Source organism: Eumetopias jubatus, unplaced genomic scaffold (genome assembly GCF_037043125.1).
Source record: "Eumetopias jubatus isolate StellerSeaLion01/CBP00866 unplaced genomic scaffold, mEumJub1_p1.0 scaffold_17, whole genome shotgun sequence".
NCBI lineage: Eukaryota > Metazoa > Chordata > Mammalia > Carnivora > Otariidae > Eumetopias > Eumetopias jubatus.
Genome location: NW_028274823.1, coordinates 87,400,697 through 87,425,586, shown reverse-complemented (window position 1 = coordinate 87,425,586; position 24,890 = coordinate 87,400,697). Strand labels below are relative to the sequence as shown.

General features: G+C 40.8%; 1 protein-coding gene across 2 annotated transcripts in view; it reads left to right on the top strand.

Annotated features, from left to right (window-relative positions):
* ZWINT (ZW10 interacting kinetochore protein) overlaps nt 1-23,618 on the top strand; it is a 33,811-nt gene extending 10,193 nt beyond the window's left edge. Inside the window, exon 9 of one of the 2 annotated variants that reach the window (XM_028104615.1) lies at nt 23,299-23,618. The gene's annotated coding sequence lies outside the window, so the exon portion shown is untranslated. Of the gene's footprint in view, nt 1-10,027; nt 10,544-23,298 lie in introns of those variants that run through there. The other variant, XM_028104614.1, reaches the window with a different exon arrangement.
* Nucleotides 23,619-24,890: the final 1,272 nt, after the last annotated feature.

Genomic DNA, 24,890 nt, shown 5'->3' with positions numbered 1-24,890 from the left:
ATTTTCAAGTTTTTCATGTAAGTTATCAGTGGACAGGAAGTTATGCGTTTTATGTGGCTTTGAGGGAAAATACTCTTTAGGGACAGAGGCCAGTCCACCCTCTCCATGTCTGGATTACCTGGCCCAGATGCTCTAGAAATAAGAGAGGAATTTAAAGTAATGTGTTTAGTGAAGTTTGGCTCTGCTTCTGGTTGTTTGATTGGATCACTCCATGAGGACAGCAGACTGCTGTGGAGGATGTGCAGCTTTGTATTTGGAAACTCTGCTCTTGATGGTGACTGAGACGCCGGTTTATTGCAGTGCGCCATTTTCAACATGAGAAAGATGAGTTCAGTCCTAAACAATATACATAAACAGGGCGAGAGCATGCAGATCCGAGGGAGGAAGGAATTACACTGCTCCTCTCAGGTCCAGATCCTGCCGTTCACCACTGGTGCTCCTCATTCCTCTGTTCAGGAACATGCGTAACTTTCATCCACAAATGAACACACACAATGCCTGCATACTTTGTGAGGACTTAGTAAATGTTCCTTGGGTTATGTTCAGGGAAGATTTCTCAAAAGAGCTGCCTCTTGAACTCCGTTTTAAACAAATGAAATTATCTAGAGGCTGTTTCATTTATTGAATGTCAGCTATGTGCTGAACATAAGTTTGGACGATTAAAAAAAAAGATGATAAAGACAATCTGAGTTTAAATTTGGAGACAGGAAGGAAGAATCTGTTAAGAAACTAATTCTCGGGGCGCCTGGGTGGCTCAGTTGGTTAAGCGTCTGCCTTTGGCTCAGGTCATGATCCCGGGGTCTTGGGATCCAGCCCCACTGTCAGGCTCTTCCTGCTCAGTGGTGGGTCTGCTTCTCTCTCTCCCTCTGTTGGGATCGAGTCCTTTCTTTCTTTCTTTTGTTCTTTCGTTCTTTTGTTCTTTCTTTTTCTTTCTTCCTTCTTTCTTTCTTTCTTTCTTTAGATTTTATTTATTTGGCAGAGACAGAGCACAAGCAGGGGGAGCGGCAGGCAGAGGGAGAGGGAGAAGCAGGCTCCCCACTGAGCAGGGAACCCGATGCAGGGCTCGATCCCAGGACCCTGAGATCACGACCTGAGCCAAAGGCCGAGATTTAATGACTGAGCCACCCAGGCGTCCCTCTCTCACTCTCTTTCAAGTAAATGAATAAAATCTTTTAAAAAGTAGGTAGAAGAGAGTGATCACAATTATAAGCAAGTGCATGTTATACCTACCAAAGCCATCACTAAAGCGTTTCAGTGACTAGTATTCTTGGATGGTGGTAGTTACCCATCGGAACAAGTGTGTACCAACTAGAAACTGATGAACTGCTTTTCCCACGGCTCACTGCTTTTTGGTGTGTGAGTCACTCAAGGCTCATGACTCTCTGAGAACGTTGGAAACCATTTTCAACAATGCAGAATCATTGTGCCTGAGTAATATTCCACTTATCAAAGTTTTAGGGACTAACAGTTGAAAATAGGAGGGGAAAAAAACCTCAGCCATAATTTAAGATGGTTATGATAAAGAATGGTGACCGACTTCCCATCAATTTGCAAAATGAGTATGGTTGTTAGACAATACCCTATGACTACCAAAATAACGTTAGTTTTAATTATGTTGAACGATATTCAGAGATACTGGGATATAAAGATAAGAGCAGCTTTACTTGAGGTGCCCGAGTCACCCTCGCTGCTAGCAACAGGCTGTTCTTGCTCTTTTGAAAAAGAATAAGAGAAATCTTTTTTGATTAAAAAAAAAAGTTTGGTTGCGATCATAAGAGAGTCTCTGTTTTACCCCTTCCGTGTAGCTCTGTCCCATCTCAGAAATTTTCAGGAACTGATTCGCTTAATTAACTTTAACTCTCTTGGGGTGGCGGTGGCGATCTGAAGAAGTAGGTAATGCAACAAATGTGATGTTTATAAGAACAAAAAGAAAGGCTAGTAGATATTCAGCTAATTCTGATAATCATTGTTATACGTCTTATGTCTTTTGTATTGGAGAACAAGTAAAACTGGAGGGTTCCATGCACCTCAAGGAAACAGTTTTCTATCTAAGTAATGAAATGGGTTTTGTTTGCTTTTGGATGTTCTACAGCAGTGTTACTGGTGTGAGTCTACCTGTAATTTAGCAGTCATGTTGTCTAGGTTGAACAGGTGATAGTCTGGCAGGTGGTAGTGAGGGTTTCCATAGAAGGTTTACAGTTTCTGGCAAATTTCTTCCTTTGTTCTCTTTCTGAAATTTGTGTGTGTGTGTGTGTGTGCGCGCGCACGTGTACGGAGACCCGGTCATACTCATAAAGCGTGCTCCTTTATATTTTGAGGCTAAGTTGATACTTACATGCAGATTCAGAATTGTTCATACTCCCTGATAATTTTTTCTATTAGTATGTACTGATGATGCACTGAACAAACTTTTCTCAGCACCTACGTGCCAGTTACTTTTCCATTTTTTTTTTAAAGATTTTATTCATTTATTTGACAGAGAGAGAGACACAGCGAGAGAGGGAACACAAGCAGGGGGAGAGGGAGAGCGTGAAGCCAGCTCCCCGCTGAGCAGGGAGCCCGATGCGGGGCTCGATCCCAGGATCCTGGGATCATGCCCTGAGCCGAAGGCAGACGCTAAACGGCTGAGCCACCCAGGTGCCCCGCTTTTCCATTTTTTAATAAAAATATATTTGATATTTAACATTGCATAAATTTAAGGTGTAAAACATGTTAATTTGATAGTTCATGTATTGTACTGTGATTGCCATTGTAATGTAGAGGTACCATAATTAGCATCTCTGTCACATTATTTAATTATCATTTCTTTTAGCGGTTAGAATAATTAAGTTCTAGTCTCTTAGCAAGTTTGCTGGTGATCCTGCAGTATTGTCTTTGTTCATTACACTGTGCATTAGATCTCTAGGGCTCATTTACTACTCCTTGCAGGATTGTCCCCTAAGCAATGTCAGTCCTATTTTCCCGACCCTCATCCTCTGGTAATCACCATTGTGTTCTGTTTTCATGAGTTTGGCTTTTTTAGATTCCGCATGTAAGTATACCATACATTACTTGCCTTTCTCTTCTGACATACCTCACTTAGCATAATTGCTCAGAGTCCATCCATGTGGTCTCAGATGGCAAGATGTTCTTCTTTCATGTGGCTGGATAATATGTGTAATATGTGTATATACATGAATATATACCATACATGTGGATAATATATATAACTTAATATATATGCATCACATCTCCTTTATCAGTTCTTCCATCGATAAACATTTAGGTTGTTCCCATATCTTGGCTGTTGTGAATAATGCTGCAGTGAACATGGGAGTTCAGATATGTCTTTGATATATTGTTTTCATTTCCTTTGGGTGTATACACAGACATGGAGTTGCCAGGGCATCTGGTAGATATGTTTTTAATTTTTTGAGGAAGCCCTGTGTTGTTTTTCATATTGGCTGAACCAATACACATTTCCACCAGCAGTGAGAAGGGTCCCCTTTTCTCCACATCCTCACCGTACTTGGTCTCTCTCCTTGATTCTAGCCAGTCTTAACAGGTGTGACGTGGTATCTCATGGTGGTTTTGGTTTGCCTTTCCCTGATGATGAGTGATGTTGAGCATTTGTTCATGTACCTGTTTGCAGTTTGGTTGTCTTTGGAGAAATGTCTGTTCAGTTACTGTGCCCATTTTTTTTCTATATCATGTTGTTTGTTATTGAGTTGTCTGAATTCTTCATATATTTTGGATATTAACCCCTGTTAGATATGTCTGGTTTGCAAAAATGTTCTCCCCTTCTGTAGGTTGCCTTTTCATTTTGTTGTTTCTTTTGCTGTGCAGAAGCTTCTAAGTTTCTGTGTTCCCATTTGCTGATTTTTGGTTTTGTTCAACGTTTGTGCTTTTAGTGCCCTCTCCAAAACCCATTGCCAAAGGCAGTATGAAGGAGCTTCTTCCCTACATTTTTTTCTAGGAGTGTTACGGTGTCAGGTCTTATGTTTCAATCTTTGATCCATTTTGGGTGAATTTCTGTGAGTGCTATAAGATAGCGGTCCGATTTCTTTGTTCTGCATGTGTTCTTTTCAGTGTTGTCAGCACCACTTGTTATAGATTCTTTCTTCATTGGGTGTTCTTGGCCCCTTGTGGAATACTAATTGGCAGTATATGTGGAAGTTTAACTATGTTCTGTTCTCTTGGTCTGTGTGTCTGTTTTTATGCTAGTAGCATATTGTTTTTATTACCATGGTTTGTAGTATACTCAGGAAGTGTAATACCTCCAGCTTTGTTCTGCCCCAGTGTTGCTTTGACTATCCAGGGTCTCTTCTGGTTCCATATAAATTTGAGGTTTTGTTTTGTTTTCTTTTTAGTTTCTTTGAAGTAGTTGGAATTTTGATGGGGATTGTGTTGAATCTATAGATGGCTTTGGGTAGTATGGGCATTGTAACTATTAATTCTTTCAATACATGAATGCAAGATGTCTCCTTTTGTTTGTGTCTTCAACTTCTTTCAGCAGGGTCTTGTGCTTTTCAATGTACAGATCTTTCACCCCCTTGATTAAATGTATTCCTAGGTATTTGATTGTTTTTGAAGCTATTGTAAATAGGGTAGTTTTCTTTATTTCATTTTTGGATGTTACATCGTTAGTATATAGAAATGTAGCTGCTCGTCATATGCTGATTTTATATCCTGCAACTTTCCTGAAGTTCCAACAGTTTTTTGGTCGTGTTCTTGGGATTTTGTATATACAAAATCAAATCATCTGCAAATAATAGCAGTTATACTTCTTCCTTTCCAATTTGGATGCCTTACTTGTGTTGTTGACTAAATGCTGTAGCTAGGGCGTCCAGTAGTGTATGGAGTAAGAGGGTTGAGAGTGGGCATCCTTGCTTTTTCTTGATCTTAGAGGAAAAGCTTTCAAAATTTCTATGTTCAGTATAATGTTAGTTATGGGTTTGTTGTATACGGCCTTTATTATGTTGAGTTGTGTTCTTTCCGTACCCAATTTGTTGAGGGTTTTATCAGGAAAGGATGTTGCATTTTGTCAAATGCCTTTTCATCATCTGTTATGATGATCATGTGATTTTTCTAATCTGTTAGTGTGCTGTATTGCGTTTATTGATTTGTGTATATTTGAACCATCCTTGCATCCCAGGGATAAATCCCACTTCATCATGGTGTATGATCATTATTATGTGTTTTAATGTGTTTTGAATTTTTTAATGTGTTTGCTAATATTTTGTTGACATTTTTTGCATCTACATTCATCAGGGATATTGGTGTATAATCTTACTTTCTTGTAGTGTTCTTTTCTGGCTTTGGTTACATGGTAATATTGGCGTGATAGAATGGCATGATAGAATAAACTTGGAGGTGTTCCCCGCTCTTCATTTTTTTTTTCTTTTTTTGGAATTTCTTTTTTTTCTTGGAATCCATTAATTCTTCTTTAAATATTTGTTGAATTCACCAGTGAAGCCATCTGGTCCTGGAGTTTTCTGTGTTAGGTTTTTGATTACGGATTCAGTTACTTTACTAGTTATTGATCTGTTCAGATTTTCTCCTCTCTTTATTCAGTCTTCGTATATGTTGTGTTACTAGAGATTCATCCACTTCTTGTAGGTTCTATTTGTTGGCATATAATTGTTTATATAGTCTGTTAAGATTCTTTATATTTCTGTAGTATCAGTTGATTTTTAATTTTATTTATTTGAGTCTTCTTTCTTTTTTACTAGCCTAGGAAAGGGTTTGTCAATTTTGTCTTTTTGAAAAACCAGCTCTTAATTTCATTGATCCTTTCCATTGTTTTTCTGGTCTGTATTTAATTTATTTCTGCTGTGATCATTATTATCTTCTTTCTTCTAACTTTGGACTTAGTTTGTTCTTCTTTTTCTAGTTCCTTGAGGTATAAAATCAGGTTTTTTATTTGAGATCTTTCCAATATGCATTTATCACTGTAAACTTTCTTCTCAGAACTGCTTTTGCAGCATCCCATAGGATTTGATATATTTCCTTTTTCCTTTGTTTCAAGATAACTTTTTATTTCCCTTTTGATTTTTTCTTTGACCCAGTGCAGTGGTTGTTCAGAAGTGTGTTGCTTAGTTTCCACATATTTGTAGAATTTTCACTTTTTCTCTTATTTAAAAAAAAAAACTTTTTTTTTTTAAAGTAGGCTCCACCCCCAACATAGGGCTCAAACCCACAACCCCAACATCAAGAGTTGCGTGCTCCAGTGACTGAGCCAGCCATGCACCTGTCAGCTTTTCTCTTTTTGATTCCTAGTTCATACCATTGTGGTCAGAAAAGATCCTTGGTATGATTTCAATCTCCTTAAATTTGCTAAGATTTATTTTGTGTCCTATCATAGGATCTATCCTAGAGAATGTTCTTTGTGCCCCTGAGAAGAATGTGTTTTCTGCTGCTGTTGGATGGAATGATGTATATATGTCCGTTAAGCCATTTAGTCTAAGAAGTGGTTCAATTCCAGTGTTTCTTTGTTGATTTTCTGTCTGGATCATCTGTCTATTGCTGACAGTGGAGCATTGAAGTTCACTAGTATTTTTGTAGTGTTTTCTGTTTCTCCCTTCATACCTGTTAGTATTTGCTTACTATATTTAGGTGTCCCAATGGTGAGTGCATATGTGTTTCCGACTATTTTATCTTCTTGATTTATTGAACCCTTTATATTTTTTGACAACCTTCTTTGTCTCTTGTTAGTGTTTCTGGCTTGAACTCTATTTTCTTTGATATAAATATGGCTACCCTTCCTTTTTTTAGATTTCCATTTGCATGGAATATCTTCTTCCATTTCTTCACTTTGAGCCGATATGTGTTGAGAGCTGAAATGAGTCTCTGTAGGCAACGTAAACTTGGGTCTTGTTTTTTTTTTTTTTATCCATTGAGTCACTCTGCACCTTTTGATTGGATAATTCAGTCCACTTACTTTGTAGTGATTATTGATATGTAAGGACTTGCAACTGCCAACTTATTGTTTGACTTCTGGTTATTTTTTCATGGTGATTTGCTCAGTGCCCCCCCCCCCTTTTTAATGTTTTTGAATCGAGTCTAGATTTTTGCTTTGTGGTTACCATGGGGTTTATGTAAAACATCTCAGAGATGAAAATAGGTCATTTTATGCTGAAAGCAGCTTCTCTTCATTCCTGTATAAAAGCTCCACCCTTTTACTCCTTCCCTTTTATGTTTTTAATGTCACAGTTCACTGATTTTATGCTGTGAATTTGTTAACCAATTATAGTAGCTGTAGGTTTTAATACTCTTTTCCTTTAACCTTTATACCACAGTTAAGTGGCAGCAGGGCTGTTCTAACATAGTTACCATTTTCTAACTCTGTAGCAGAGTAGAGTGTGTTCTTGTGTCACTGATTAGCATCTTTTCATTACAGCTCGAAGAATTCCTTTTAGCATTTCTCGCAAATCAAGCATTGTGGTAGTAACCTTGCTTTAGCTTCTGTTTATCTGGGAAATCCTTTATCTCTCCTTCATATCTGAAGGGGAATTTTGCCAGGCAAAGTGTATTTGGCTGGCAGTCTTGATCTTTCAACACTTTGAACATGTCATTCTACTCTTTCCAGGCCTGCAGAGTTTCTGCTGAGAAATCTGCTGATAGCCTAATAGGGTTCCTTTGCAAGGTTACTTTCCTTTCCCTGGCTGCCTGTGAGGTTCTTTATCATTGATTTTTGACAGTTTCATTATAATGTGTTCTGGAAAAGATTTTTTTGCATTGAGATAATAGGCTGTTGTAATCGTTTTGTGGACTCGTACCATTTCTTCCCAGGTTTGGGAAGTTCCCAGCTATTATTTCTTTAAGTAGACTGTCTCCTTCTCCCCCTTTTCTCCTTCTGGTACACCAGTTACTTTTATATTTGCCTTTTTGAACTTTTGGATTGAAACTGATAGCTCTTGCTGGGTTTCTTCACTATTCTAAAATCTTAGTTTTCCCTCCTCATAGAACTGAACTGTTTCTCGGGGCACCTGAGTGGCTCAGTTGGTTAAGCGACTGCCTTCGGCTCAGGTCATGATCCTGGAGTCCCGGGATCGAGTCCCGCATCGGACTCCCTGCTCAGCAGGGAGTCTGCTTCTCCCTCGGACCCTACCCCTTTCTCATGCTCTCTCTCTCTATCTCATTCTCTCTCTCAAATAAATAAAATCTTTAAAAAAAAAAAAAAAAAAAAGAACTGAACTGTTTCTCTATTCTTACCCTCCAAGTTGCTTATTCTCTTTAACGTCTCATCTGCCCAGTTACTGATGCTTCATTCTCCATCTCATTTATTGAATTTTTCAGTTCTAGTATTTGTTTGGTTTTTCCTTATAATTTTAATCTCTTTGGTAAAGAACTGTGTTCATTAATTTTGTTTCTGAGTTCACTGAATGACCTTTCTGCGTTTGCTTATAGCTTGTTAATTTCTTCATGACAACTATTTGGAATTCTTTATCAGTTAGAGTGCAGTATTCTGTGCCTCTGAGTTTGGTTGCTGGAGAATTATTTTCTTTTTGTGATACCATATTTCCTTGATTGTTTATGGTGTTTGAAGACATGTATTTCTGCTTTAGCATTTGAAGTAGCAGTCACCTTCCCTAATTAAGGTTTTTTGTTTACTTTGGATCTTACAGTTCAACAGGCTGGCCATTAGAAACCTTTCTATTCTATTATGGAAGGTGGCACTGTAGCTCGTTTGTGGTTTCTCCTGTAACAGCTGGCTCTTGTGGATGCACTTGGCTGGTGGCAGAGTGGGGGGCGTTGTGGGCTTGGCAGCTGGGGCTCTGGGGTGCCGCTGGGCCTGGCGTGGCATCAAGTGGGGCATATCCAGAGGTCTGTGGGCGGTCCTGCTGAAGTCTTGAAGCCGGCAGCCGGAAGCCCATTTCTTCACTCTTTCACTGCACTTTGGTGTTCTCAACTGCCTCCTTCCCTTTCCTCTTCGACCCCCCAGTCCCGGGTGTTCCTCCTCAGAAATCCAGGTGCTGCTGGGGAGAAACGGGTCCCTCCTGCTGCACCTGGACAGCTGCCTCGAACGTCACTCTCCCAGCCAGTGACAGGTGTTGTCCTTTGCCTTGCAGTCTTTGTATCTCTAGAACTTAGTTCCTGGTCACCAGGGTGTCACTTACAGGAAATACCTCTGTTAAATGACTTCTCCACCAAATGGTGTTTTCTGTCAGACATATACCGAAGTTACAAAGCTGTTTAATCTTGTGTTTTGTTTTTTCTAGTTAGGTATCCTGAGTATCATATTTTTTAAATATATGTGCATTTGCATATATTCTGAACTGTGAAGGCAGGTACTATTCTCTTTATGATGTAGTTTTATTTTCTGTTATTTTTTAAGGAGTCATTTATTCCAATCATGAAGACACCTGGACGCTATGGGAAACCTTTCTCACTTTATCGCAGTGCTGACTGCTATCCATAGTCTGCTGTTTTTTATGGGTGTCCAGTTTATTTGTAAAGAAGTTGAGTGGACATCTTGGCTCATTTGAAATTTTGTATTTGGAACAGAGTTCACATTTAGTGCTGTCAACAGAACTCAAGAGATGTTTGCTTCTTGGATGTTGTGATTTGGACAGTGTTAAGGTTCTGTGACAAGAACAGTGCACTTATTTTGTTTCATGTCTGTTGAAGCCTATCTGATATTTTCTAGATGGTTAATAAGTATATGAAATTATATATAATACAAAATATAGAAAAATTCAAAATCTAATGTCTTCCTCTAGACATTACTCTCTTCACAGAAATATATATGCTTGGCAGAAATGTGGATGAAGAATCTCCATCCTTGTAACAAATCCTCCAGAGATTTCCAAAAAGTTTCATACTTTAAGTCCTCGGTTCCTTGATTTGCAGTTTCTCTAACCGCTTGTGGCATTTGTATTAACACTGAACATTCACATCTTTGACAAATTGTCTCATTGGTTTTACTCTTCTATGAACTGGTACTGCTTCTTTAATGATGGTTTTTGTTGAACAGCTGATATCTGGGAAAACAGAGAGAAACCTGAACTTGCTAACTCTCTATTTATTTAACCTCTGCTATCCTCAGTATATCCGGCATGCGAACAGCCCTGTGAAGGCAACCAGAGACGCTTTGAACATTGCATTTGCCGTCACGAAGTGATCTTTCAAAAATCCACTTGAAATACATGGAACAAGAGAATGAAGGCCTGAGAGAAGCAAATGAAACTCTTGTGGTTTAATCATAACAAACAATTCGAGTATCCTTTGAGCACAGATTTCACTAACAGTGTATGACAGTAGGTTTTATATTGTGAATTTAAATGCAAGCTTGCTGCAATGTTATGGTGTCCCCTATTCTAATTGTCTGTGAGCCCTGTGGGTGTGAATTGTTCTGTGTAGGAGTTACCACCACTGACCCTTCTCAGCCCCACTCGCAGAACAGACGTCTGGTCAACCCTGGCTTTTCCCTGACGCCCATAAGTATGGAAGATCACCTCCCTCGTGCCCCAGTACCCTGTTCAGCTACTCCCAGTTGATAGACCTTGGCATGTAAGAAAAATATTTCTGCTCTGCCTACTAAAATATGTTGAAATCAGCATAACATATATATGTTATATATCTACATACACACACATGCTCCAGAAATATGTGAAGTGGGGAGCTAATTCCCTGGAATTAATCCAGGGGATGTTTGGAAATAGTGGGATGGGAAACAGGCCTTTGTAAAAGGTACAAAACGGCGTTTTGTTGGGGAATTGTAGAGTGAGGTAAACTAAGCAGGATTCCACATCCAGGGCAAGTAGGGTAACAAAGGACCGTGTGGAGGAGCTGTGAAGGTGTGATGTGGCCACAGGAAGGCTGTGGTGTGTGGTGTGACTGGAGGGCGTTAGAGGCCGTTGGTTGGACAAAGGGTGCTGAGTGACATCCTCAGATGTTCGAAATGTAGAGACAAAAGCAAATAGATGTTGAAACTTTGAACCTTTATCTGCTTGTCTTCCTATTGATTTTGTCACCTTCCAGGTTATCTTCTCAGGGAAAATAGCAGATTTTTTTCGGTTCACAATTTTTAAACAGATTAATGGTCAATCCTTAGGTAATAAACATTTGATGCTTTTAGGCATTAACTGGTTAGACAGTATTGTTACTATTTGTAGACTAAGTAGCTGAGGATCAGGTGCTTTCCCTAAAGAAAAACAATTGCAGCAACAGCCATGATATTCGGGGCCAGTATGCTCTGTTTCTTCCCTCATGTCATCGTTGACACACACACACAGACTCACTGTAATGACCCAGATATGTTATCTGGGAAGACATAGAGCTAAACCTTTAGTTCTCAAAATTTGAGGTGCAACAGAGTCACCTGGAGGCATTTCTTAAAACGTTGATTTCATTTGTCTCTCTGGAGGTTCTAACTCCCAGTGGCTGGTTTAGATTTTGCATTTTTAACAAACACCTCCAGTGATTATGATGCACTGGATTTAGGGACCGTTTTGTGAGAAACACTTCACTCTTTCCCATCGAGACTTCCGCATATGTTGTATTATCAGTTTGCCGGGTTGTCCTGGAGACCATGAAACAGTGGACCCACCCATTTTGAACAGGGCTGGGGCCCCGGACGAGCTGGAAGTGATGTGGGGATGGGGGCGGGGTTGTGTCATGGCAGAGTCTGAAGTGGGAGGAGAGGGCGGCGGAGGGGAGAGCAGTGAGGGCTGACGGGAAACATGTGCTGTGGGGGGTTCCGGCCCACCTGTGTGCCCGGCACACGAGCCCGGAGGGCAGACGGGACAGTGGAGGACACGTATCCCTCCTGGTCCTGTTCCCATGGAAAGCAAACTCAGGAAATGAAAATGTTGATCTATGAAGAGATAAATTGCCTAACTTTATTATAAATACACTTTTATGAATTGTGCCCCAGACCCACAGCTGAGCTCATTTCCTACTGTCCTGTGGCGTCAGGTGAGGTCCTGTGTCTGGACTTCAGCTAAGATGGGGACAGCAGTGTGACCTCAGGCCTGGCTCGTGAGGACCCCGAGGCTGGCTGACTGGGGAGGATGCTGAGGTGGCGGGGAAGGGGACGACAGTGGAGGGGCCTGGCTCCTGGGGACAGCTGTGAGTCAGGAACAGACTTTCATATTCAAAGAGCCACTGAGGCTTGGAGGTGGTTTTGTTAGAAGCTGACACCTTATGGATCCACTTCTGGTTTCTGCAGCCAAACTTATCTGGAAAACCCCTTAACTTTTGGTGATAATTAAACATTCACTAGACTAGAAAAGCTGCTTCTCAGAGGATCTCCAGGTCAAGTAAATAAAAGTTTGCAGGCAGCAAATGGAATGCTGGTCAAAGACAGCGTAGTAGTTGGATGAAGTTGTCTGTTGCCCGCATAAAGATGCAGTGGGTTACCACAAGCTTCACTCCCTGTCCTGCAGTCTCTCCTGCTTGTGCTGAAACCTCAAGACATGCCCGATCGGAAGAGACGAATGCTGAACTGTTCAGAGCGGAAAACATACAAGTCCTACAATTACCCCGTGTTTTAGGAAAGCTGAGCAGTTTGAATAATTTTGCCTCCCACTTGGAAAGGAGTCCAAAGTTTATAAACCCTCCTAACGTGAGTTTTAAGGTGACCGATGAGTCCTTCCTGAGCTGCTTCTGCTCTAGACACCAGGCAGGAGGTTTGTGATCTGCTCAGCGGCAGCCCGTAAGCCCGAGACCGCTGAGCCCCGTCATTCTGAGCTGGAAACACCTTATGCTTGTGGCCTCCCGTTTGCTTGTTGGCTCGGTGGCTGCGTGTCCTTGGCCGTGAGGCGGTCAGGCACGCTCGTGCGACGCTTTGTGCCCCTTTACTTCTCCCCTTGCTGCGGTGCTTTTTTTATTGCTAGTTGCTGGTCTCCTTACTCCAGCCCCAAGAATCTGTGAGATGCTGGGGAATTGCCATCATGAGTGGTTCTCAGAAGGTGTGCTTAGCGGTACCTGCAACATCCTAAATCCGTGTTGCGGTTTTGGATTCAAGTGCTCTTGAAGAGTTCATGCTCCAATGGGAAGTTAAAAGCTTGTGATGATTTCCTCTTACCTGCTTTCTAATTTTCAGAAGCCACGTGTCACATGTCACATTTTGATACTGAGTTTGTAATTACTTCCCCGGCGCCTCTGTGCCCTCACCTCACCCCCAGTCAAACACGCACACACGGGGCAGAGAGCTCTTCAGGGTGATGAGAGTTTGGGGGTGGCCATTTTTCCTCGTTTCTGTTCCTGAATTCATTGGTCTTGAAGACTGTTTACCTATGAACAACATCTTCTAATATTGTCTTTTAAAAAAAAATTAATCTCCAACAGTTGTCATCTTTTTGTTAAAAGTATAATTAATAAAAGTGGAAATGTAGGTTTTCAACATTATGGTGTTTTAATCTAATCTCTGAGTATCTCAAGATAACTGAGTTGCCATAGCAACCTGTTAGATGTGCAAATGCAAGAAAACTTTAAACAAGAAATGTTTCGTTATTATGTTAATCACCATACATCATTAGTTTTTTTAAAAATTTTTTATTGTTATGTTAATCACCATACATTACATCGTTAGTTTTTGATGTAGTGTTCCATGATGCATTGTTTGTGCATAACACCCAGTGCTCCACGCAGAACGTGCCCTCTTTTTACCCATCACCAGGCTAACCCATCCCCCCACCCCCCTCCCGTCTAGAACCCTCAGTTTGTTTCTCAGAGTCCGTCGTCTTTTGATTGTATCTGTTCCTAATTGGTATTCTCTCATCTCCAGTATTTCCACTGGATGTTTTTATAACACTTTAATGGAGTAGATATTTATCAGCAGTTGGAAGTTGTTTTATAGACAGTAAAACTATTACAACTTTATAATTTTTATCTTAAAAATATGAAATACATCTGCAGTACTTTGACAAACCTTTGAAAAGTTGTACTTACCATAGCTATCTTTGGCATTTCTCAGAGCAGAGAAGATTTGCTCCTCTACCTCCACACCCTGAACACGGGTCCCACCTGGCCCTCACCGCTTTACGAAGCGCCGTGCTAACATTGCTAATTTTGTGCTTTGTCTTCATTGTGTGTTATTACTACAGAATACACTGCCTGTTGCATGATAGGTATCCAAGAGTTGTTTCTTTGCTTGTTCTTTTGATAACTTTTGAACCTTATGTCTCAGGGGCTTGGACTGGGTTCAAGCCAGGCACTATGTCAAGATCCATAAATGACCTGGGGCAGATGGAAATCTTCAAGGAAATCTCCAAATGAACGAGGGAGGCTTGTTCATGCTACAGTGAAACACTTTGAAATATATAGGTATTGCAATTTTTATTTTTGTTGTTGGTGGAAAAACCTACATAAAATTTACCATTTTAACTATTTATAAGTGTACAATTCAGGGGCATTAAGTACTTTCATGCTGTTGTACATCCATCACTGCCATCCACCTCCAGAACATTTCCAATGTCCCAGACTGTAACTCCTTCCCCATGAACCAGTAACCCACTCCAGGGACCTCATATAAATAGAATCATGCAATACCTGGTCCTTTGTGACTGGCTCACCCTTAGCACAGTATTTTCAACGTCAGACTTCCTTTATTAAGGCTGAATAACATTCTGTATGAATATACCACTTTTTGTCTATCTATTCATCTGTCAGTGGATGCTTAGGTTTCTTTGCCTTTTGGCTCTTGTGAACAGTGTTGCTATGAACATGTGTATACAGATATCCATAGGAGTCCCTGCTTTCTCTTATTTTGAGATTCCAGAAATGGAATTGCTGGATAGTATTGGGTAAGCCTATGTTTGATTTTCGGAGAAACTACCATACTGTTTTCTACAGTGGCTACACCATTTTATATTCCCACCAGCTGTGCACAGAGGTTCCCGTTATTCCACGTCCTCACCAAAACTTGTGTTCTAGGGGTTTTTTTGGTTTGTTCTTGGTAATAGCCACCCTAATGGGTATGAAGTGGTATCTCATTGTGGTTTTGATTTGCATTTCCCTCTCAGTTACCAGTTACCAGTGTTGAGCATCTTTTCAAACACTAGTTGGTCATTTCTTAATAGAAATGCCTGTTCAGTCCTTTGACTATTTCTTAATCAGGTTGTGTGTTTTTTTGTTGTTGAATTGTAGGAACTCTCTCTATATTCTTGATATTAATAGCTTATTAGATATATGCAGGAATTTTCTCCCATTCTGTGGATTACTTTTTTATTCTTGATTATGTCCTTGATGTACAGATCTTTTTAAATTTGATAAAATCCAGCTTACCTATTTTTTTCTTTTGTTGCCTTGCTTTTGGCGTCATATCCAATAAATCGTTGCCAAATCGAATGTAGTGAAGCTTTTCTCCTATATATTCTTCTATAAGTTTCATAGTTTTAGTTCTTTAGGTAAAGACTTTGATCCATTTTGAGTCATTTTGTATGTGGTACACGTTGAGTCTAAAACTTCATTCTTTTTTGCATGTGGATGTCCAGTTTTCCAACACCATTAGTTGGAAAGAGTCCTTTCCCTCTTGAATGGTTATGACAGTACTGTCGAATATTTTACCATACACACGAGAGTTCATTTTTTTGTAATGTTGCTAAATTTGTTTATTAGTTCTAACGGTTTTTTTTGTGTGTGGAATCTTCAGGGGTTTCTGCATAGAAGGATATGTCATCTGTGAACAAAGATCATTTTACTTCTCCCTCTTTTATTTGGATACCTTTTATTTCTTTTCTCGTCTCATTACTCTGGCTGGGACTTAAGATTTCTGTGTTCAATAAGAGTGGGACGAGTGGGGACCCTTGCCTTGTACCTGATCTTAGAAGGAAAGCTGTCACGTTTTTACGTTTGAATATGCTGGTTGCCATGTGTTTTTCCTATATGGCCTTTAATATGTTAGTTTTCTTGTATTCCTAGTTTGTTGAGTGCTTTTATCAGGAAGGATTGTTTTATTCTGTCAAAAGCTTTTTTTTTTTTTGCATCAGTGGAGATAGTCATGGGGTTTTTGCTTTCATTCTGTCAATGTGGTGTATGTCCTTGTTTGATTTTCATATGTTAAACCATTTTTGCATTCCAGGAATAAATCCTACTTGGTTTGTGAATAGTTCTCTTAATATATTCTTGAATTTTGGTTTGATGGTATTTTGTTGAAGATTCTTGTATCAGTGTTCATGAGAAATAATTGGTCTGTAGTTCTGTTGTTGGTTTTCTTTGTCTGGCTTTGATAGCAGGGTAATGCTAGCTGCATGGAATGAGTTAGTTCAGGCTGCTATAACAAAAATACCATAAACTGGTGGCTTGTAAACAACAGAAACTTATTTCTTACAGTTCTTGAGACTGGAAAATCCACGATCAAGGTGCCAGAAGATTCAGTGTCTGGCAAGGGTCCTCTTTCTGGTTCATAACCAGCACCTTCTCATTATGTCCCGACATTGTGGAAGGATGAGGGAGCTCTGTGGTTTTCCTTTATAAAGGCACTAATCCCCTTCACAAGGTCTCCACCATCATGACCTAATCACCTTTCAAGGACCCCAGCTTTTAATACCATCCTTGGAGGTTAAGAGTTTCTACATGTGAATTTTGGGGGGACACAAACAATCTTTAGCAGAAGTGTTTCCTCTTCAGTTTTTTGGAAGAAGTTGAAAAGGATTGGCTTAATTCTTTTTTAACTGTTTGGTAGAATTCATGGAAGACACCCTCTGGTCCTGGGCTTTTCTTTGTTGGGAGGTTTTGATTCCTGATTCAATCATCCTGTTCATTATAGATTTATTCAGATGTATTTCTTCATGATTCAGTCTTGGTTGTGTGTGTGTGTGTGTGTGTGTGAATGTTTCAGTGAGGGAATTAGGACCTGGAACTTCTTAGTCTACCATCTTGCTGGCATCCCTCTCTACTACATTATCTTTACATTGTGGTACTGTCCTGTAAATCATTGGCGGTAGTACAGAGTGGTTCATGCAATGAGAGCTTCCTTTTCTTGGTTTCCAGCAAGTGTTCTCTCACTTTTGCACTGTTACATATGTATGATTGCACTCCTAAAATCAATGATTCATGGATATCATGGTCGTGCTGTGATTAAAGTCTGTATTTTACACTCTAGGTACATGTCTTAGTGCAGAGAGTGGTGACCCTGCTTTTGAGAAGTATGGGTTTGTGTTCCAAACCTGGTCATAAACAGCACTCATATTTTAGTGAATTATCTGTAAAATGAGAATGTTAAAGTAAATGATATTTAAAGGCTCTTTTATATCTAGTTCTCTCTGTTTCTATAATGTAGATAGCAATTTAAATTTTGAAACTATGTAAGTGAGCCTAAGAATATTTTTATGTGTACCTACTCAGGAGTACATCTACCTGAAACACTTTGGATTAGGTCAACAGGTAGCCCTTATGAAAATAGTGAAGAGGGCCCTGGGATAAATTATTGGGACCTAAGAAAATCAGACTCCTAAATCAACATGCACTTGCCCCAGCCTTTCAGAGGATGTTGTAGGTTGTCCGTGAACTTTACCCTGAGGGTAAAATAGAACACATCTCTGGACATTTTCCTGGAGGAAATGTTCATTGTTGGCAGGGAAGATCTTTGGAGAATAACAGTATGTGATACATCTCCAATACCCCTTGATTTTGTCCTAGGAGAATATGGTTCAAGTTCTTTAATAAATGGGGTTATAAGAATGACAGAAAAAGCCCCCACCCTTGCTGTAAATAAGAAAATATGGAAGGAAAAAAAGACAGTAAGAACTCCAATGTCAATAGAAAGAGAAACTAGGGGCACACCTGGGTGGCTCAGTCGGTTAAGCGTCTGCCTTCGGCTCGGGTCGTGATCCCGGGATCCTGGGATCCAGTCCCGCATCGGGCTCCTTGCTGTGTGGGGAGCCTGCTTCTCCCTCTGCCTCTGCTCCTTCTCCGGCTCATGCTCTCTCTCTCTTGCTCTAGCTTGCTCTCAAATAAATAAAATCTTAAAAAAAAAGGAAAGGAAACTAGGTTCATAAAGGTGGAAGAAACTATATGGTGTTTGCATGCAAGATCCATCCAGAAAACTCTCACAAACTGGCCATTCAAACATGAGAGAAAATAAGATTGCTTTAATATTGCTTATTGCCTAAAAAATCATTATTGGCTATTTTAGGACTTGAGGCCTATGTGTTTAACACTTCTATGAAGAAAATTTGTGTACACAAAAGGAGATTCTTCTTTATTTTCAGAAATCATAGCACGGAAAATACAACAAATACACTTGAGGTTTCTGAAAGCAAACAAAATTCTATAAACACTCAGTTTACTTTAGATGTTAAAATGTACTGTTTGTGAATAATAGCCACAAATATTTTTTTGGCCAATATGCTTTTCTGTTTGCTTATAAATTATACGTAACTGAAGATGATTACACTTTATAAATGTCTAATGTGCGTTGCCATTTATATGATGTTTCTTTATGCTATTAATAAAATGTGCAGTGCCACTGTCTTCCATTATTTTCAGATATTTCTTTAGTTCACATTTTCACACTTATGATACTGTTAATTTATGTTTTTTCGGCTCATGAATGTCAATAATGACAGAGAAAAGAGAAGTGAAGAATAATGAAAATGGTGAAGAGCCCATCAAAGTGCGATTAAAACGGTCCAAAAATAGGTGAAAGTTCATGAATTTTGCAAAAGTGTTTCATAAAAGTGAAGTTCACCGATGTGAATTAAAGACTAGTAAATTTGGTCAAGATACGTGGTCCTCATATCTGCGTAAGTGGGATTCAGGCAAAATATAAAAGAGCCAAGTGTGGGGGAGTGTGGTGGCATCGTCCTGGCTCTGCCCTTCAACCAGGTGCGACTCACTCGAGCCCCTGTGGGAAGTCACAGATGAAGACACTCCACGGGGGGACCCAGGAAGAAGGCGGAAGAGGAAGTGCCGGGAATCCGTCCCCAACCCAGGCAGCCAGTCATGCTGGTAGAATCTGTCTAATGTAACTGTTGGGGAACTTTGGAGACTTCACAGCTTTTGGGGGATGGCTTTGATAGTAAATTGTGGTTAATTGTAGTCAGTTTCATCTCTGAGCCCCAGCCCCAGGGCAGACAGTGATGCACACGTTCCTGGGGCACATTGCAGATAGCTTGCAGGAGGCCAGGGTGAGCAATAAGGAAGCTTCCCCCCAGTATCGATCGTCTGTGTTCTGATCACTAATTGCTGCCTTAAACTCTACCCTGGATGTCTGGAATATGACCAGCTGGCCCTGCTCGAGGCTTGCGCACAAATGACGGAGTCTGGGTCCCTGGGCAGCGTGTTTGAATCTGTTACTGTACATTGGCCTCATCTTGCTGCTTGAAGTTCTGTTGAGAGTAGCCTTAATTATATTCTGTACAAGAGAAATTAAATATAGTTACCTCTAGTCTCTGTTAGGTTGATCAGAATGGCAGATGGAGTGGTATACTCATGTGACTATTCGAGTTCAGCCAAGAAAGTTAGGGTCAGCTACTGGAGGAGGCAAACTGCCATAGTTCCTGAGCATCCCTGAACATTGTTGCTGGGCATGCCAAGAATACAAAGCCCTGACCACTCTTCGCTTACTGCCTTCTGTAAAAGAGGTGGGTTCCCCATGGTCGGTGTTCCTCAGATGTGGCACAGCCCCGACTACCTGTGTAGCATAGAGAAGGACCATAATGGACCCGTGGGACTCAGGGCGCCCGGGGAACCAACAGAAGCATGATGCTTTTGCTTCACAGTCTGCTGTGAGTAATAAAGCTCTTTGTCACTGGAAAAAAAAATCCAGTAGAAGCCTGAAAAGAAAAATACATGGTAAAGGAGTGTATAAAATAAGGTAGAAATTAGTCCAGATAATTGCTAATAAAAATTTTATATAAATTAAATTTACTTGATAAAAAGATTTTGAGAAGGAATTTTCAAATGATCTGTGACATATACAAGAGACACAGATTATATAAAAAGATGAATGATGAAAGTCATGGAGTGGTCAAACATCATATCAAACAAATAATTAGAAAGGTTTCTGCTAATAAGAATTTAATACACACCAAATATTGTGTTATATTATTTAATATTTGTGAGCTATCGTAAAACTTGAAACAATTGGTCTTGTTAGAATGCTGCCAGGTGACATCTATATTGATCTTAAGGTTTATAACAAACTTGAAAACCAGGTATTTTTAAGAAGCAGAGAATGAAGTTACGAACACTCAAGTAATTTCTCAAGCACTTACATAGAACGTATGACCTAACTAGGACTGTTTGCCTCCTTCCATCCTGCCTCCCTCCCTCCCTTCCTTCCATTCTGCCTAACTCCAAAGCTGTTAAACTTTGTCACTAAGTCTCTTATTCATGCACTAGGTGTGAGTACCTTATAAATATGAGACCATTTGGCAACTGTCTACAATGTTATGGTAAATGGAAAAGGCTGTGTTAGCTCTGGAGACATAACCAAATTATTCCAACCTATTCCCTTTTGCATTCTATATCTCGCATTTTTTTAAGTAATGAGGTTATCTAATAAGTGCACATCATTTGTCGTGGTCTTGGAAGGTATGTGTTGTGTGGGGGGAAGGTGCAGGCAGGTGTCCAGAGAGGAGGCTAAAAGGCATCAAGAGGGTGCTGATATCCTTTACTTGTAGACGAGGGACTTCTTTGCTTTTTTGGGTCTCCTAGAGCTTGAGGTGAGTGATTGCCCTTTCATACCCTTACCATCAACGATTCCAGTGACAAGCCTGGTTTCAACTATGTAATCCCCTTTGCATATCTTAGGTGGGAAATAAGGCATAAAGTTACCTATTGCACTTGCAAGATATTGAATACATTGTATTCGGTAAGCCCTCACGAATGAATGAAAGTATTGGGAGTTACTTATAGAAATGTAGCATAAGTACAATAGCGTCTTTCCTCTCTCCATTGTTCAGTTTTTTGCTGTGTTAAAGTTCCAGAGCTCTTCCTCTCCACCTCCTGCTTCTGCACTTTCCAAGTTCAATTTGGTTGCACTTTTTATCAGTTTACACCCCATTCTACTCAGAAACCATTGCCCATAGCACAACTTTTATTACTGTCTATGGCAAGAAAACACAGATTGATATGTCCTCAAACTCTGTGTAACCGCTAGAACATGCAGATAGATAACTTATTCATGCAATATGACTTTTTAACTCAAAATACTAATATGAAAAATGAATAATATGAAAAAATATGTAAAAAAGGACAGTGAAGCCAGTCCTAATTTGCATTGTCTGAAGACCAGCAGCATGTTACGTCTCGATTAATTAGTAGCTGCCCTCTTTCTTGACTGCCTTAGAGTAAAAAAAAAAAATACTGCATTTTTGCATATGTGTACCATGTCTTTCACTCCTTTGTTTCACGTTCCTGTCCCTGATGTCCCTGGAGCACAGCCAAACTGGTGTGTTCAGGTCTTCGCTCAGTCATTAACTTACTGCCCCACCTTCCCCAGTTCCCTGAAGTTCTGTGAGCGTCAGCCTCTTCGTTCAGAAACGAGGTAGTCAGAACTGCACCTTCTTCATCTGTATGCCGGGGAAACCAGTTGTCTCTCTAACCGTAAAATTCTACGGATTTCGTGAAATATTACTTGAAATAAGACCAATTCATGGTGATGGATGTGGACGTTTAAGGTTGCAGGACTGAGCGGGACAGGAATCTCATGAAGAAATGATCTTGCACGATAAGGAGCTTTTTGTCCTGGACAGAAAGAATGAAAGGAGGGGGTAAAATAATGACCCTGAAAAAATAATGAGGATCTATTCCCTTTATCAACAGTGGAGATAACTTTTGGGATCATGTTTCCAGTAGAGGATGGGCCACAGGGGAAGTAATTCCTTTGTAGCCTGTGGATTTCTCAAAAGAGAACAGATCACCATCTTGATAACTAAAGATTTCAGGGACTGGGAATAAAGAGTGGTTCAGCTGGTGGGCACAGCAGAGGGTTCGGGCCCCTGGTAGACTTCACAGTGGCCCACGAGTCTCTGCAAAACCGGGAGATTTACTAGAGTTGTGAGGGTGTACTCACAACTGCCATGCACCTGCTTGGAAGCAGGACTAAAGCCACAGTGCTGTGTTCCTCATTGTGTTTCCTGATGTGCTTTGCAGTAAAGCATGTTTGTCTCATATGTCAAATATTCCCCGAAGTGCTAGAGGTAAAGCCAGGGCCCCTCAGAGAATTTCATAGCATCCTTGTCTTTGCTTCAAGCCCCCTGAAGGAGACCTGTGATAAAGATCTGAGCACAAGTAGTTTGTTCAGGTGGTTCCAGGAAGTTTTGGCCTTGAGTGTGAAAGAGAGAGGGAAAGGAAGAAAGTCAATACCCAGGGTTTACTGCCCACGTTACTGTTGTAGGTGATCGGGGCACCCCCACTGTGATCCCTGGGCGATGGTTGGGAACATGTTTAGAGCTGTGCTAAGCGGCAGGAGAGCCAGGGTACATGGGCATTTTTCGGTTGTCCTGTGTTAGGTTGTTCAGAGGATGAACTTCCTGGTGCTTCCCCTCGGCCCCACTCATGGAGTACGTGCTTCCAGCCAGACGCAGCTGACAGAGTCCGGCACAAGACACACTAGTGTGAGGACACGGATGAGAACACGGTCCCCGCTTGTGCTCCCCAGACCCGTCTGTGTCTCACATTCGCTTCCTCACATCTCATCTTTGCTTGAGCAAGATCGTGGCCCATCAAGACTTGGCATACATACTTACAAAACCTTTTTATTTTGAAATAATAATTGTAAGATCACATGCACTTTAAAGAAATAACACAGAGATCCCATATTTCACTCATTTTTCCGCAATTGCAATTAGCTTAGAATAGATCGTTAATAATCATTTTTTCCCTTTTATGCCACAGATTCCACATTTACCTCAACCAGCATCAGCACATCTGATGATCTTGGTTGCTTACTCAGCAAAGTAAAGATATATCACATTAAAGTATATGAACATCTGGGGTCTGTGCTCCTTCAGACCATGATTTCTGCAGTTGGCCACTGAAGGTCATCACCAAGGACGGATGTCCTAAGGGGCGCCCACGTCGACCTACTGAGCTCCAGATACATACATCTTTGTCCTTGCTTGCCACAGTCCATCTCCGGACCCGAAGGGTTCATTGTTTCCAGCAGTATAGTATTTTATCTCCTGGCCACCCACAGGTCGACACTAGAGAAACCTCAAATGACTAAGTGGTTATCATAGCTTTATGTTTATCAAAACTCAAGTCTCTTCTAGGAGGAATGTCCCCCACTCAGCCTTCTTCTAAGGCAGACCCTGATGGCGTAGACTCTAATGTTAGAGGGATAGGAAGTATAGATTATGCCCTGGGTCACTGAGAATGATTGTGAGATGAGCCACTCTTAACCACCATTTATTTCTGTTCCAGAGACACAGGACCACTGATGCCCAGGACTCTCACCCCACAGGTGTCTTTCCCAAACTGGCCATTTCATCTAAGCTGTCCGTCAGTGAAGCCCTTCCAGCCTTCCAGTATTCCATTGGGAAAGAAGTTTCTGGGTGAAGAGTACATGCTACAACCAGGCCATCCTGTTGTCATGAGCGGGTTCTCAGAAGCATCCACTCGAGCGTCCCCTGCCAAATCTTGACATCTCCGTCCCCCTTAGCACGGCCGCCTTACCGCGGCTAGCGGTTCAGCCTCGTTACAACTGCGCACTCTAGCATTAAATTCTTCGTCTTCATTTTTAACACGTTCTCCTCTTTGGCTTTAGGAAGGGGAAGGGAAGTTCTTTCAAGCCTACCAAGGAGGCCTTCTGTCATGCACAGCATGCCCTGAGTTAAAAGGCTGGCATCAGCCTGTTGTTTTGTTTTGTTTAAGAGCTCTGGCTTACAGTTACTGTTGGCTTAAAATATGATAGGCCTTAGAATACTGTGAAGGCAAATGCAGTTGCTGCCAGACCTCATCCCGGTTCATTAGAGCTGAGTCTTAAAACTTCGTTGCTTCAGTAAATCAGAGGTTAACACCGTGCAGCTCACCACTGGCAATGGTGACCTTGTTAGCATTTTGTGAGAGAGCTCATAACCCCATCCTAAAAATCTGATTTCTGAGGCCACGTGTAGTACCAGTGGTCTTTGTTTGGGTCTCACCACAAAAGACCCTGATGCATAAATTTGAGTGCAAGTCGTTCATTTTGGCAATGATCCCAGCAGCGCTGCGATGAAGTGAGCTGTTCGGGCAGGGAAAGGAGTCAAGTACAAGTGTGCTGGTAACTGCTCCCTCCATGGGTGACTGATTCACACACTTTCTTGAGACCCCGCTGAGCTAGAGTATCTGAAGAATGAGGAACGGTTATCATCCTCGGTTGAGGACTGCTGTGTCATCAGCGTCATCATCTTGGCAAGTTGCATATGTGCCCAGAAAACTTCCTTGGGCAAGGAGAGTCCTCATTCATCACAGAAAGAATGGCGGTTTCTTGCAGTAAGAAATAATTGATATATATAGAAAAGTTATGAGTCCAGGGGTGCCTGGGTGGTGCAGTTAGTTAAGCGTCTGATCTTGCTTCTGGCTTGTGTCGTGATCTCGGTCATGAGATTGAGCCCTCTGTTGGCCTCTGTGCTCAGTGGGAAGTCTGCTTGGGTTTCTCTCTCCCTCTTCCCCTCCCACTCATGCTCTCTCTCTCAAATAAATAAATCTAAAAAAAAAAAAGTTAGTACATGTGGACATGAGGTCCTTAGTATCTGTTACACCACTCTAAACAAATTAATGCAAACTTTGCTGGATGAAAAGTTATCTATTTTAAATATAACAAAGAGAAAGAAGTTATGCCTTATTTTACCCTTTAAGCATTCAAGTCTATAAACCATCACTACACTTATGAGGTGAGCTAAAATTTCTAGCATCACAAAAGAAAGCAATAATCTAGGATCACTGAGAACATGTGGCTGAATAGAGATTTTCACCAAAATTTGCACCCATTCACCAAACAATCCCAGGTGGGAGCCAGGTCAGACCATTTTCGT